The 15,839-nt window shown below is 33.1% G+C and overlaps 1 protein-coding gene across 1 annotated transcript in view; it reads right to left on the reverse strand.

Annotated features, from left to right (window-relative positions):
* Positions 1–9,463, reverse strand: part of LOC111504866 (uncharacterized) — a 34,199-nt gene extending 24,736 nt beyond the window's left edge. Inside the window, exon 1 of the mRNA XM_023159577.2 lies at positions 9,328–9,463. The gene's annotated coding sequence lies outside the window, so the exon portion shown is untranslated. The remainder of the gene's footprint in view (positions 1–9,327) is intronic.
* Between the last annotated feature and the right edge of the window lie 6,376 nt (positions 9,464–15,839).

Here is a 15,839-nt window from a genome sequence, read left to right on the forward strand (position 1 = left end):
GTAGTGCTTCAGGAAAGTATATTCCTCCATTTTTTCAAGAGGAAGCGTATGAATGCTCAGTTGTTACGTGGAGGCAATCCTGATATGATATCAGCCGTAAGTGATTCAGGTTGGTTCAACAAGAACTTATTTGTAGATTGGTTACACCACTTCATATCTTTCGCTAAGCCAACAGTTGCAAAACCAATCTTACTTATTCTGGACCATCATGAAATTAGCCTTGCCTGCTATCTGCTTTGTCGCCAGAACGGAATAATATTGTTATCCCTTCCACCGCACACATCTCATCGTATGCAACCACTGGACTTAACATATTTTGGACCATCCGCAATTACCCCACGTGTTGTGGGGTAATCCCGGACTCCAATGTTTTGTTTTTATATTAATATTTCATTTTATATGGAACATTTATCTACGTTGATTATGAGAACATAAAATTGATTACTTATGGTTAACTTTTAGTAATAAATAGTATTCATAACCTCAACTGGTTTTGTTTAATTTCAGTTCTTCCTTAGGTGTTCGCAATTACCCCACTCTCCCCTATTATTCACTTGTTGAGCAGTGTATAAATGGTGAACGCTGACAAATCCACTCCGAGCGGTGGATTATGAATGCGCAGTAGTCCAAAAAAAATGAAATTGTGAGACAAACATCAGAGGTTCCGACGAGAGTGGGACTATTGGTTTAGGCTCTACTGTGGCACTGCCTTGTAATTGAGATTCGAAAGAACTAAGGTTTCACATACATTTTACCAACTTCATTCCGTAAATCAGTCGGAGGTTGCAGAAGGCTCGCCCAATAACTAAACTGAAGTAAGCAGTAAAGTTTGAAAATTAGTCAAGTATGATTCTCAAGTTCTTTGCATTGTCGGTTGGACATAAGGAGGTACCTTCAAATACAATGTTTAGGCCATTCCAAGATCGAGTGCGGACCTATTTCCTACCAAAAAGCATTGCCACGGACTTACTAGGATTCATGGAAAGACAGAACTTGTCTGAAATAGGGTAGACCGGGTACAAAAGTAACAGCGGGTCGAAAGTAACAAATGCTCCCTAGATTGATCCAATAGACGAACACCGCTTTACCGCCGTCAGATGATGGCCAGAAGCGCCCCCCTCAATTGAACTCAGTCGCCGCGTGCGTCATGCGTCGTTAGGCTGTGTGACAGGACATTATGTGTTTTCACAAATCAAAATTAAGTTTTAAGACGTATTCTTATTGAATGTTTACGAAGTCTGAAAAGGATGATAGTAATCTGAATATTTGCATATCCATTCTTGATTAGAGTGATTATATATTGCTTTAATTCATTTTTGTATAGCACGTTCCGTTTAAAGGTTATGTTGGACGTTTTGACAAAAATGTGGACGGGTACAAAAGTAACATAGCCCTAAGGGTACAAAAGTAACATGTTACTTTTGTCCCCATAATGATTTATCTATCATATTTTTATGTGTGTCTTTACTTCAACAGAATGCCACGACAGCGCATAAGAACTACTGAACGAGGAACTACCGACACGGAAGTGTATCGAAAAGCGGCTGAAGAGCATTTTAAAGATGGTACAAAAATTAGAGGCCTGGCAAAAAATATAATGTTTGCCATGTAACATTATATATAGATTTATAAAAAAACTAAAAGCAGGAAATACTAGCGCAGTTGTGGGCTACCGTTGCGTCAACCGAGTTTTTACTAATAATGAGGAAAGTAATCTACGCGACTATTTAATTGAGTGTTCTGCAGTGTATTTTGGGCTATCTCCATCTGAAGTTCGTAAACTGGCCTACGAGTTAGCGATTAAAAATGGAAAAACATTTCCTGAAAAGTGGCACGATAGTCGAATGGCGGGTAAGGAATGGTTGACAGGATTTTTAAAACGACACCCGAGCCTGTCTTTGAGATGTCCTCAAGCAACAAGTCTGTCGCGGGCTTTAAGTTTCAACAAGCATAAGTGAGTGAATTTTTTGATAATATTGCTGAGGTAATGGATAGGTACCAATTCGAGCCAAAAGATATCTGGAATATGGACGAGACAGGGGTGAGCACTGTTCAAAAACCTAGCAAAATTGTAGCTCAAAAAGGAATTGAACAAGTGGGTACAGTAGAGCGTGGAAGATCAGTAACTGTTGCTGTTGCCATCAATGCTCAAGGAGGACATATCCCGCCTTTTTTCGTATTCCCACTGAAACGATTCCAAGACCACATGATACGCGAGAGTCCTGTTGGTTGTGCTGGAGCTGGCAATGCTAGTGGATGGATGCAGGAGATGCAGAATTTTTACTGTTTCTACAAGACAAGTCAAGCCCACAGTTGATCAGAAATGCTTGTTACTGCTCGACAACCATGCATCGCATATATCGATTAATGCTCTAGATTTTTGTAAAGGAAATGGAATAGTACTGCTATCGTTCCCACCCCATTGCACACACAAACTTCAACCTTTGGATAGAGCAGTATTTGGGCCATTTGAGAAAATGATAAACACCGTTACAGATAACTGGAATCATCCTGGTCGAACGATGACTATTCATTACATTCCTGGAATTGTTAGAGAAGCATTTCCTCTTTCTGTAACTAATAGAAATGCAATTGCTGGATTCACCTGTACTGTCATAAGTCCATTTAATAGAAATATTTTTACTGCTGTTGACTACGCGCTATCATCTGTGACTTACCAGCCGTTACAAGTTAACAGACAAATTCTGCCAAATGATGTGTTTACTAGTTCTGACGCAATATCATCCATTCAAGTTGATCTCTAGCTGGTGATCTTCCAACATCAATTGACCTATCTGTTCACCATATAGATAGCAATGATTTGTCAAACAATAATGACCAACCACCGGCTGATCAAAATATACCGGACCCGATCTCTGCTGACACTGATCCTGTGTTAGCTAACTCAATTTTTGATAAAAAATCCAAATCACCAGTGGCAGGACCTAATAGCGAGCTGCATTTTACAAATTCTATCCAGCCGTTTAATTTATCACCTAAAGATCTCAGACCTTTACCACAAGCAGGTCCGAGGACTGAAACAAATAAAGGTCGTAAAAAACGTAAGACTGCCATTCTGACGGATACTCCCAAAAAAAACTAAATTGAACAAGAACACCAACAACGAAATAAAGCCAAGAAAATGGTACTGCAAACTGATACTGGAGAAGGTAAAAGAAAATTGATATGTGCAAAAGAAAAGGGAAAAGGAAAAAAGACAAAGAAGGCACCAAAAGAAAATGAAAATAAATCTGACGACAAAGATTGCTTCTGTTTTGTCTGTTTAGAAACTTTTGGCAATAGTCGACCAAATGAACAGTGGATACAATGTATCGAATGTAAAATGTGTGCCATAATTGCGATTCTGAGTGAGAGAATAATGACTGAGTTATAAAAGTCTGATTATAAAAAAATGATTAACATCATACTAAATTGATCTCATTACTTGAACTAAGAATACTTTTTATTGATTTGTTTTTTTAATATATAATTTTTGAACATTTAAAATACAGAAGTTGATTTGTGTTATTATTACGAAGTCTTCAAATAAATAATTTGTTGATTCATCACGTAGAATATTGTATTCATTACCAATCCCTGATCTTGTTACTTTCGACCCACAACGTGTTACTTTCGACCTGCCTACGTGGTCGAAAGTAACAACTAACACCCAGCCAGAAATCGAAGTGAAAGTACAAAGTGTTACTTTTGTACCCGGTCTCCCCTAGATATAATTGATTCCACATCAGTATTCAAATGTATGTGATGAAATCGGCCGATACTAGATGAAAATTCATAACGTATTCAAAAAACACTTCACTGTGAGAATTTCACTACTTCACACTTTTACAAAAACGCAACACATTTTTCGCTATACAATAGCTTCTTCAGGCGTGCAAGCTATCGTATAGCGTTTTTGCTGCTATTGTTACGTTTTTGTAAAACTGTTCAGTGAAAATCTCACAATAAAGTGTTTCTTGAATCAGTATTCAAATGCACATTAGCTGTGTTTAGGTCTGCTTCTTTGAAAGACAAGTAAAATTGTGTGTCATCTGCATAAAAGTGGCACTTGCTGAAATGTATGTGCTTGTGGAGTTCATGTGTACAGAGAGTAAATTAATTGACTTTGAGAAATTTCGAAATTTCCCTATCTGTCCTGACAGCTTGCATTCGGTTCGACTAATAATCTTCCAAAAAAAAATAATGAACCTCCAGAAAATCTGATTAAATATAAAACGGCTAAGAGTAGCTGATGCTTGATGCTCAACTTGTTGAATCAAGATAAAAGAGACTAAAATCCGGTCTGGTGTGCCGTGGTCAAAGGGAACCTGAAGTACCAAACGTTTCGTCTGCTACTGCGGCCAAGGTCAATAGTAGTATGTAAAATTGTTGCCGAGTCTTCGAGATATGACCTTTCTCCTCGCAGTCAGCGCATACAGGGTGTTTCAAATTCAATCCTCACCATTGGGATCTCGGAATCTATGAGAGATACGAAGATGATTAAATTGGGGCAAAGTTGCGCATTTACCTGACTAACAATATGCCGTTTAGAAAGTTCTGAAATTCCGAGTATATCCGGAGATATCCGGAAAAAACAGAAATTTCGGAAAATGGTTTTTATTTTTTTCTGGCTTAATTTTTCGAAGGATTCGAAAATGAATTGCATTTCCACATTGCCACTTTTTTCCTGCTACATAATGGTGTTTTCAGATTTGCTATCCGACGTTTTGTTTTCCGGCTACCATCATCACTTTTTTTCTTATGGGCGCTATATTGGATTCTTTCTATTTTGAATAGAACCAGATTTAACCTTTTCAATGATGTATCATAAGTTATCATTCTTTTTCGAAAAATTAGAGATATTGAAAAAAAAAATGATTCTTATCATAATAGGCTTTAACTTTGATGTTTCTAAATTTGATTTTCAATTTGTTATTGTACAAGTCATTAAATTTTTGGTGAAAAATGGCTTTCACGAATTAAGAAAAAAAATTATAATACAAATTTATTACAAATACGATAGAAACAGTGTTAGGACATCGAAAATATATTTAAACTTGTATCCCGAAAGACGACAATCATATCGAACTATGTTCAAGTTATTGGATGAAAATCTCACCGAGTTTGGTTCGTTTGAAAAACCAATGAAAATATATGGAGACAGAATCAACAATCAAAATTTGATAAATGAGGTGTGTATGAGGTAAATTAGACATTGTGTCCTTTTCAATGGAAATAGAACTTTAAACAAATAACAATAATTACCTAAAATGTGAAGACAAAAGAAAATCACAGCAAATGCTCAAAATGCTGGCCTTATTCATGAAAACACAACTGTACCCTTCTTTGAATATTATTCACTGCACAATTAATTTCCCTCCACCTCGATTTTCCGAACTCTCTAACAATGCTGTGTTGAAGTTCCTCAATATTTTGATATTCTCTCTGACCATAAACTCTACTTTTCAGTGTACCTCATAAGAATGTATCAATAACACTTAAGTCTGGAGACCTTGCTGACCACCTCACCGGCCCATTATTCCCTATCCAGTTATCACCAAACCTTCCAGTCAGGTAATTAGATACTCGTCTGATAGTGTGCGATGGAGCACCGTCATGTTGAAACCAGATGTCATAGTAAGCTAAAGGTAGATCATCCAAATAATCTTCGAAAATCGACACAAAAAACTGGTTATATAAGAGAAACATGTATTATTTTAAAACCAAAATCAAGTGTCCCTTCAAATAATAAATGAATTATCTTCGGCATTCAAACTGATTTATTTTCTGATCAACACAGCACAGTCCACACGCGCGTCTCGCTAGACAACTAAATCTTACAGCTAATTGCACGTGAAAGGTTCTATTAGACAGACCACAGTATAGAAGTAAACACCAGTAAGTTCACTCTCCGCCATATTTGGGTCAAGATTCCATGCGCGGCCGAACTACAGCGCAACTGACTGAATCTGAGGCGTTTACCAAGTGAGCCAAATCCAGGCATGGAATATTATATCAGAGTGGGTCGTTGTAAGTGGTGGTTTTGTATTTGTGAAAAATTTGTGTCTAGTTTGAAAATGAGCAAGTGTCAAGCTGTGGTTTGCTGTAATTTGCAGGGTTATGTCGGCATTCATTTTTTTCGATTTCCAATTGACGAGAAAAGATATGTTTTTCTATTATTTATCATGTAAGTTTTTGTCCTAAATTGTATAATCTTACTATATAAAATATACGTTTATTTCACCACCTTGTCTTATTTTTTATCAATTCCTAAACAATTCACAATCATATGAGACATTTATTAGAAACTCCTCGTAGCAATGATGAAGTAAGATCATGGTCACATATTTTTTGATCGAACCTCGTGCAGAGGTGCACAACAGCTCTTAGCCGACACCCTCCTCCCCCGCCACATGCCAGCAAAAAATAAAATCTCGACCCGAAACATCAAAGAGACCGACGCGAGTGAATTTACTTCTGTTTACTTATGTACGGTGGACAGACGAAGGTGCCTAGCTACGTGGCAAATAGTCTAGTTCATAAGTGCCATTACGCCAAATTTGAGTTTTCCTTCACAGAAAGTTACTCGGAAAATAATGATAGACGTACCATTCGATTCGTAATTGCACACAGATTATTTATCGATTTAGTCTAAGTCGCACAAATAAATAATTTAAAAAATAAAAACAATTTAGTGACACATTGAAGAGGGTTTCGCTTTTGTGAATATTTCAAAAACTATTTCATGAGCGATAAGAACAAGTAGGTGATGGATGGTTGAATTAACAATCTAAAAGCAAATAAAATGTATATCGTAATTTTCGTAAATAAGCTTTCGTAATTTTTTGGTTGAAGAATCACATAATGCTGATAATTCTTAAAATTGGAGCCTGACATTTTATTCCTTTTTTAGGAAAGAATTTGGCTAGAAAAATTCACAAAAAAAATTCAATAATTTTATTTTCATTAACTCCATTTATTCAATAAATTGATGGATGTAGCCATTACTATGTGGTAGATCATCATGAAAAATGAGAAATAAAACTTTCTGTTTTTTACCACTACAAGTGGTGAAAAAACATAGAAAGTTTCATTTCTCATTTTTACAATTTAATTAATTTTTCATTTTTTCATGAACAATCAGTGATTTGAGTGAAGAAAACATAAATGAGAGGTTGACATTTTTTTCAAATATTCTAATAGTTTTGTTTTGTCATTGATAAAAATCATTATCAGCATTAATTACAATTTAAAAAAAAATTATAAATAATACATTTGTTCATTACAATTTTTATAAAAAAGTGACATTTTAAAATTATATTTATTCATGTATCTTTTATGATAAAAGAATAAAAGAATCTGGATATTTGAAAAGGATTTCAATGCTTTATTTATACATTAGCTTTATTTATCGAAAAGAGAAAATGAAGTAAATAAACATTAATCCCCACCCTTGACGAAAGAAATATGTCTTATTGTTTTACGCATTGTTTAACTAGTTATATGTCTAGGAAAGTGTTCCAATTGTTTTGGTATGTCAAAAGCAAATTGTTTGAACTAATAGATGTAATGGCCGCTATATGAAACGATGCCCAAGCACTTGTGATGCACTGTTTGGAACCTTCGGTGTAGTAATGAATATTACTGGAGTTTAGCCCAACAACAAACTGTTATTTTCAACACCTCGGGACATGTTTCAATCATCAAGTGATCATCTTCAAGAGGAAAATTAAACTAAATATACATACCATAGTTACCTCTGATAGGTACCTGCGCCTCATTTATCTTAAATTAATTTTACAATGTTGTCCTATCTAATAGTCAGGTAAGTCTGATAAATGACTTATTATTTCAACAAGCTATATATAGTATACTAATAGGTATTGGTCCACCATCGTTGGTCATTATATTATTATGTTTACTTATTTCTACACTCTAATAGCCATCTAGATGCCTGTTGCTGTTAACTTGTTGTCTAACTAATCTTAATGAACTAATTAAAGTCAATGGAATGGTCTTGTTACAAAATATGATGGGCTACTGCTGATTTTTCTGGTCTTCCATATTTTTGGTGTGCTAATTTCGTAAATGCCAGACTTTTCCAAATCCTCGACTTTGTCCTTCAGATTTCCTGAAAGGTTATGTGGGGTATGACTTGTTTTAAATACCACCTTCATACCTAGTTCCCTGAAAATCTTTCCAAAGTTCTTCATGTTTTGGTGGTATGGAACTGAAATAAATTTATCTTGGTTTTCGTCGTTTCTAAATGTCGTGATTTCATATTATAGATTTCGGTATTATAAATGATATTATAAGGAATAAAAAGTTTAGGTTAAGAATGAACGAAATCTCGACGTTCAAAAACGACGAAAACCAATACACGAAAAACTTTGGAAAGATGTTCAAGGAACTAGGTATGAAGGTGGTGTTTAAAACAAGTCATACACTACAGAGCCTATTAGGAAATCCAAAGGACAAAGTCGAGAATTCGGAAGAGTCTGGAATTCACAAAATTAAATATAAGGACTGCGCTGCAAAATATTATGGTCAGACTGTAAGATCTATCAAAATAAGTTATAAGGAACACTTAGCACACCTAAAATATGGAAGACCAGAAAAATCAGCAGTCGCCCATCATATTTTGCAACAAAACCATTCCACAGACCTTAGTTCAATAAGACTAGTTAGACAAAGTAACAGCAAAAGGCATCTAGATGCCTATGAGAGTATAGAAATAAGTAAACATAATAATATTATGAATAACGATGGTGGACCAATACCTAATAATAGTATACTATATAGCTTGTTGAAATATTTTATTTATCAGATTTACCTGACTATTAGATAAGGCAACATTTTAAAAGTAATTCAAGACTAGTAGATAAGGCAACATTGTGAAATTAATTTAAGACAATCAGGACGCGGGTACCTAACAGAGGTATCTATGGTATAAATAAGGAGAACATTGTATGTATATTTAGTTTAATCTTCCTCTTGAATATGATCACTTGGTAATTGAAACACCTGTCGAGGTGTTAAAAATAACGATTTGGTGTTGTGATAAAACTCTAGTGATATTGATGCCCAAGGGGCAGAGCGGCAGAGAGTGGCCACTCGGACTGATGAAAACCTGCCCGCGCAGCCAGCCGTCTTTCTCTAATAACTCCCATTTGGTTTGGGATTGAATTCCCATTCACGAGTCGGTGGTTCACAGCGCTGCTAGCATACTTGGCTAGCCTTCTCCGTCTAATAGGGCCCTTACCCATAACAAAGAACTGGCATCTGAGGAAGTTTGAAATCACCTGTATTAATGTAAAAAGTACTCACCGAGTTGCCATTATTCCCATATAAAAAATGATAACAAACTCCTTTTGAATATATTTGTAATATTTTAAATCACACTATTTTCGGGAGATAACAATATGGCGGACCACGCTAAATGATGGGGTTTGTGTTAGTGTCGTTGGTTTCCTTCATAGTTACCAACACAGTATTGTTTTCCCCTAGTATATTATAGAAAAGTTTAAAATTAATTTTTCGGGATGAAATATATATATATATATATATATATATATATATATATATATATGGTAAAATTGATTAACAGGGTCTTTCAGTCAAAAAATCAAAAATCGAACTCTGCTTTACTTTGTTCGCTTCTAATAGGAAGCTTCTTCAGGGCCTATAATTTAATGATTTTTGAATATTTTCGCCTTTGAATAACATTACAAATCATACTTACAGTAAAAATGAGTGAAAAACAATAAATTGAAGATATAAATTGACGTAAAAGTTAACATGTATACGATTTTTTTTGGGTTTGACAAATGTCATTCCTTCACATAAATGTCATTTTTCAATGGGTATAATGATTTGATAATTTTTTACTGTAAAGAAAGAGTTATTGATTGATACATCTTTCATTATTATTATGTTTTTGATGTAGTTCTAGTAAATTACTATATATACTGCTGAGATTATCAATGTCAGTTTTCTTATTCATACAATCAGAAGACTTATTAATTTCCACCATTTCAAGAAAATTGCGTTTGTAAATATTTTTTTCTGTATGTAAAACTTTGATATTAGAGTATAATTTGGTTTATGACCTGTTTCTATAGAGGGTTGTGCTAATGCACATGATTTTTTATTGAGCTTTATATCACTTTTATGTGAAGTTACTCTATCATTAAGAATTCTAGATGTTGTTTCAATATCATTCAAGTTACAATTGTTACAAGGAATGTTATAAATCACATTTGACTTTTTCCTTGTAACAATTGTAACTTGAATTATATTGGAACAACATCTAGAATTCTTAATGATAGAGTAACTTCACATAAAAGTGATATAAAGCTCATGTGCATTAGCACAACACTCTATAGAAACAGGCCATAAACCAAATTACTCTAATATCAAAGTTTTAAATACAGAAAAAAATATTTCCAAACGCCTTTTTCTTGAAATGGTGGAAATTAATAAGTCTTCTGATTGTATGAATAAGAAAACTGACATTGATAATCTCAGCAGTATATATAGTAATTTACTAAAACTACATCAAAAACATAATAATAATGAAAGATTTATCAATCAATAACTCTTTCTTTACAGTAAAAAATTATCAAATCATCATACCCATTGAAAAATGACATTTATGTGAAGGTATGACATTTGTCAAACCCACAAAAAAATCGTATACATGTTAACTTTTACGTCAATTTATATCTTCAATTTATTGTTTTTCACCCATTTTTACTGTAAGTATATGATTTGTAATGTTATTCAAAGGCGAAAATATTCAAAAATCATTAAATTATAGGCCCTGAAGAAGCTTCCCATTAGAAGCGAAAGCTTCTAGCAGAGTTTGATTTTTTGACTGAGAGACCCTGTTAATCCATTTTACCATACATTTCTCCAGTCGCTAAGATTTTCCACTTCCACTTATTCCATAAGGATTCGAGAAAGTTAAAAGAGTTGATTCCTGAAACGTCATCCAAAAGGAGTATATCTTCATTTAACATCCATATATCCATTCTTTCTCAATATTTATTCAAACACAGTAACATTTCTTGGCAAATTCAATTTGGCCTTCTTTTTTGGTATTTTTTTTTATTCCAGGGAAATGAAAACCACAAATGCCGGTAATATATTTCGAGGAAGATTTTTTGGAGCACTTTTTCTTTGATCTAACCAAAGCATTTGATACCATCAACCTAACAATTATTCAAAGCAAACTGTACTTGTTGGGGTTTAGAATGGCTTTCATTTTACTCACAGGCTAGGAGAATATATGTAAAAAAAAAGAAAATGATCAGTCATACACATACAGTTCTCCAGGGCTCAATCCACGGTCCTCTCATTTTATTGTTCGTTAATGATCTACCGTTATATCGAAATACTGAAAATATCACACTTTTCGCAGAAAATACAACATTGGTCACTGATTCAAATTCCTCTGAGGAACTCCATATCTCGAATTAAATATATCATCTGATGAATTCTGAATATTGATTAATACATCTTTAAAACCTCTATTTTTTAAACAAGGTATAATTCCCCTTCACTCTGTTAATTTTCAATGTGTTACAGGTTGTTCACGTATCCTCTATCACTCTCTGGACTCAAAATGATTGATATTCACATCTACAACACTAGAAGCCCTATGCTGTATGTGTCTCAAAAAATAAATTAACTCTCAATCTGTACAACATATTTCCTCAGCATATATTTTCCATTTCATCAATCTTCCCTACTCATTCCTATTTTCAAAATGTTCAAATTTTCAATTGTCTATTGCTGTCATTTCATTTATAACTTTTATAGGAAGCATTATTAATCCTTTTGTTTTATTGACCAGCTACAAATATAATGCCATTACTTGATGTAGATAGTATTTGTATTTCTATTCAGCAGATGATGTGCTAGAAACTCTTTGATTACAGTAACTCTGAATCAGTATGTAAGCAATTTTCCACACAACCTACAAATATAATAAATGATTTCCATGTAAAAATTAATAACGACATAATCGGTTTGTCTGAAACAGCAAAACTTTTAGGGTCATATTTCAATAATAACCTACAATGTAATACTATGAGGCAATACTAACTATGCCCAGAAATTATTCATCCATCTGTCGAAAGAAAATTATTAGATTGATATTTAGACTTGACAAAAGGAATGAATTAGTTTACCTTAACATTCAACGACACTATGAAGACAGTCCATTATACATGGGCATAGGACTTTTCATTTATCTTACCATCCAAATAAAAAAATTAAAAACGCATTTGGTATACTTTATATAAAACTGATCGTTAATCATTTTCATTTTGTATATACTATTATTAATTAGTTAATTATTATTAATTAGCTTTATTATTCACAAATGAATATGTTAACATATGAAAGCTTCTAAGTACATATACTTGGAATCTTTGGAGTATTTGATCTATACAAGATTTATTATTATTATTGTTTAGATAATGCAAAATATAAATTTCTCATGTCTTTTTGAATGTAACAGTTATTCATCCTTCATTAGAAACATCATACTCCAGAAACAACAAAGAAAAATGCATTTTGAAAAAATTGATTTGGAAATTCCAGGTCCCAAGTCTATTGGAACCATTGGCAGTAGGAAAAACCATGAAAAATTGTCATTTTTCAAGTTATCCCCAAGGTTTCAAATGTATTACATCAAAATACTCAAATTACATATGTAAATTATTTTTTGAGTCACTGGTTCCACAGTTAGGAAGGCGTTCTAATATATAGTAAAAGAAGCATATTAGGAATAGACTATGTATATTCATCAAGTACCGGTCAAATCAATCAAAAAGTAGCATATACTAACTACATGGGCTGAAAAGTCTCGGGCCTAACACATAGATAACGCTAGTCTTATTGCATTCACCACTTTTTCAGTAAGTCCCAACTTTCAAAAAAAAGCTATTGAAATTTCATATTCTACTCATTAGTTAATATGAGTTATTGTGCTGAGTGACACTGTTATTTTCAAAACAATGGTTCAAAAACAATTTCGTGTTTTAATTTTAAACTGCTTCTTGATAAGAAAAAACGCCGTTAAAACGATGCAATGGCTTGAAAAGTGTTATAAGGACTCCACTCTATCAGAAACAACAAATAAACGTTGGTTTGTTGCCTTCAAACATGGTCGTTGAGACACTGATGATGCAGAACGCAGAGGACGTCCAAATGAGGCAGTACCACCAGAAAACAAAAAAAAATACAAAAGCTGGTTTCAAATGATCGAAAAGTTAAGTTGCATGAGTTAGTTGACATTATAAAGATATCAAAAGAACGTGTTGGCTTTATATTGCATAAGCATTTGACTATGAGAATGTCTTGATGATTCTGGGCAGTTGGCCATGTTTAAACATAACAAACCGGAATTTTTGCGTCGATATTTGACTATGGATGAAACATGGATCCATCACTTCACTTCGGAATCAAAACGTTCGTCATCCGAGTGTAGAGCAACGTGAACCTTGTCCAAAGCGCCCGAAGGCACAACAATCGCCTGGAAAGGTTATGGCTTCGGTATTTTGGGATGTGCTTGATGTAATATTCATCGACTATCTTGAGAAGGGAAATACCATCAACAGTGAATATATAGCGTTATTGGAGACTTTGACGGCCGAAATTGCAAAGAAATGACGGCATATGGCAAAGAAAACAAAATTATTTCAGTCAGGACAACACAACATGTCACAAGACGATCAAAAGAATGGCAAAACTGTATGTATTGAACTTCGAATCGCTCCAAAACATCCACAGTTTTCGCCAGATTTGGCTCCGAGCGCCTACTGGCTGTTCGCAGACTTCAAAAAAACGCTCACCGGTGAGAAATTTCGTTTGAATGAAGAGAGTTTATTGCTAAAACTGAGGCCTATTTTGAGGCAAAAGATGAATTATTCTACAAAAGCGGTATTGAAATGTTGGAGCAGAGCTCTTGATGGAGATAAAAACAATTTTGAACAAAAAAAACGCATCTTCTTTCTTAGGCCCGGGACTTTTTCAGCCTAGGTGTTAAACGAAAAAATATACAATCAGAAGAAAATGGTAAATAAATAATTGAAAAGGAATTCCACTGAATCTGTCTTGAAGTTCAAAAATCAGTATTACTTCAGATATTCTGTTCTGGGGTATACTCATTTTCTTACAGTGAAAAATAAACTTCAATAGAAAACTCCTCTTGATAAATTTTGAAAATTAGAAATATCTTGAAAATTACATTATGATATCTTGAACGGCAGAAAAGTTATCTACGATCTACTCATGAAAATCGACAATGTTTATTATGAAATAAAATTAAATTTGCCATAGTGAAGATATTTGCGAATCACCTGCGTTCAAATAATGAAATCATTTCTTACAGGAATATCGAACAGCCAGTTTTAAAATTTTGAAAATGAAGGTACCTAACTATTTTCAATTTTACTATATTTTTTCATGTATTCATGAATTGACTGTAGAAATTATTACATGAATGGTATATTAATTTTCTCTGCTTTAACCATTTGTCTTAAAAAAAAATTAAATTTCAGAAATCATACACTAAATAAACATTATACATGCTTTCAATTGAAGTTGGGTGAAAACCATTTTATGAACAAAAAATGTTTTTCGGAAATTATAAAAGTTGAGATTGCCTTCTTTTGATTTTATTTTGAAAAATTTTACTCAAAATTACTAAAATCCTTTTATTGTGCATGCCAAGTTTGGGTTCTCACAATTTCATTGGTTTAAGAAGAAAGAAATAATTATGATTGTTCAATTTTTCACTGAATACTGTGAAAAATCTGAATTTTAATCCAATTTTCAGAAAAGCATTCATTTAATTTTTTCTCTCACTTTATGTGCGACATATTCAAAAATTTTCCATAGTAAAAATTTCGACTGTCCTCTGGCGAAGAAGCCCATAACAGACATACAATATATGAAAAAAATTAAATTTATTTTCTAATTATACAAAATGGCATTGGCATCAACAAATATGCTGTAACATAAAATATACATAAAGTTTGGTTTCCAAACATGTAAATAATTTTGTACAAATATTTTTCAGAGTCCAACTTAAAATTATATTGAACATTCATATACAAGTAAATACTAAATTGATGAGTTATTATACTTTTATGGAAAGACAAATATATATAGAAATAATTAAAAATAAAAAACAATATACAATAAATATCAAATACGTGAGATTACTAGGGCTGGTAGTTACCATTTGAACCTAGGGATGTAACAATTTATCAGTATTTTAACATATCTAATCAAGGAATACAATTCATCATAACTGATTGTTTGTGACTTTATGACCATTGGGTGTCCCAACGAAAACTTCCGAAACAGACGTAAATGTCTAAAATCACCTAGCCCTGCAACTGGAAAAGTTTTTACTGGGCACATTTTCATGCCCATGCGACATTGAACTTCAACCTTTTCGAATGGCTTCATAACTTTATTCACAGGTGTTAATGATTTTTTAACATTTTTATTTGTTTCTGAAATATTGAGACTGGGGAGCTTTTTGTTGGGAAGCCTTGTATAACCATGTACAATATAATCAACTATACACCTTTTATACTGAAATGATAAACATATCGTATTCAACAATAAAAAACTAAAATATTTATAGGATTGTGAAACAATCTTTCTACGACATATTTTAAAATGACTCCTACGAGATTAATACAAAATAAACAATATAATCCTTGGACGAAATAACTTAAAATGTGAATCGAGATTAATATATCAAAATATATATATATATATATATATATATATATATATATATATATATATAATTT

Source organism: Leptinotarsa decemlineata, unplaced genomic scaffold, assembly GCF_025532065.1.
Source record: "Leptinotarsa decemlineata unplaced genomic scaffold, Ldec_3_MD MMD2_tig00000505_RagTag_RagTag, whole genome shotgun sequence".
Lineage (NCBI taxonomy): Eukaryota > Metazoa > Arthropoda > Insecta > Coleoptera > Chrysomelidae > Leptinotarsa > Leptinotarsa decemlineata.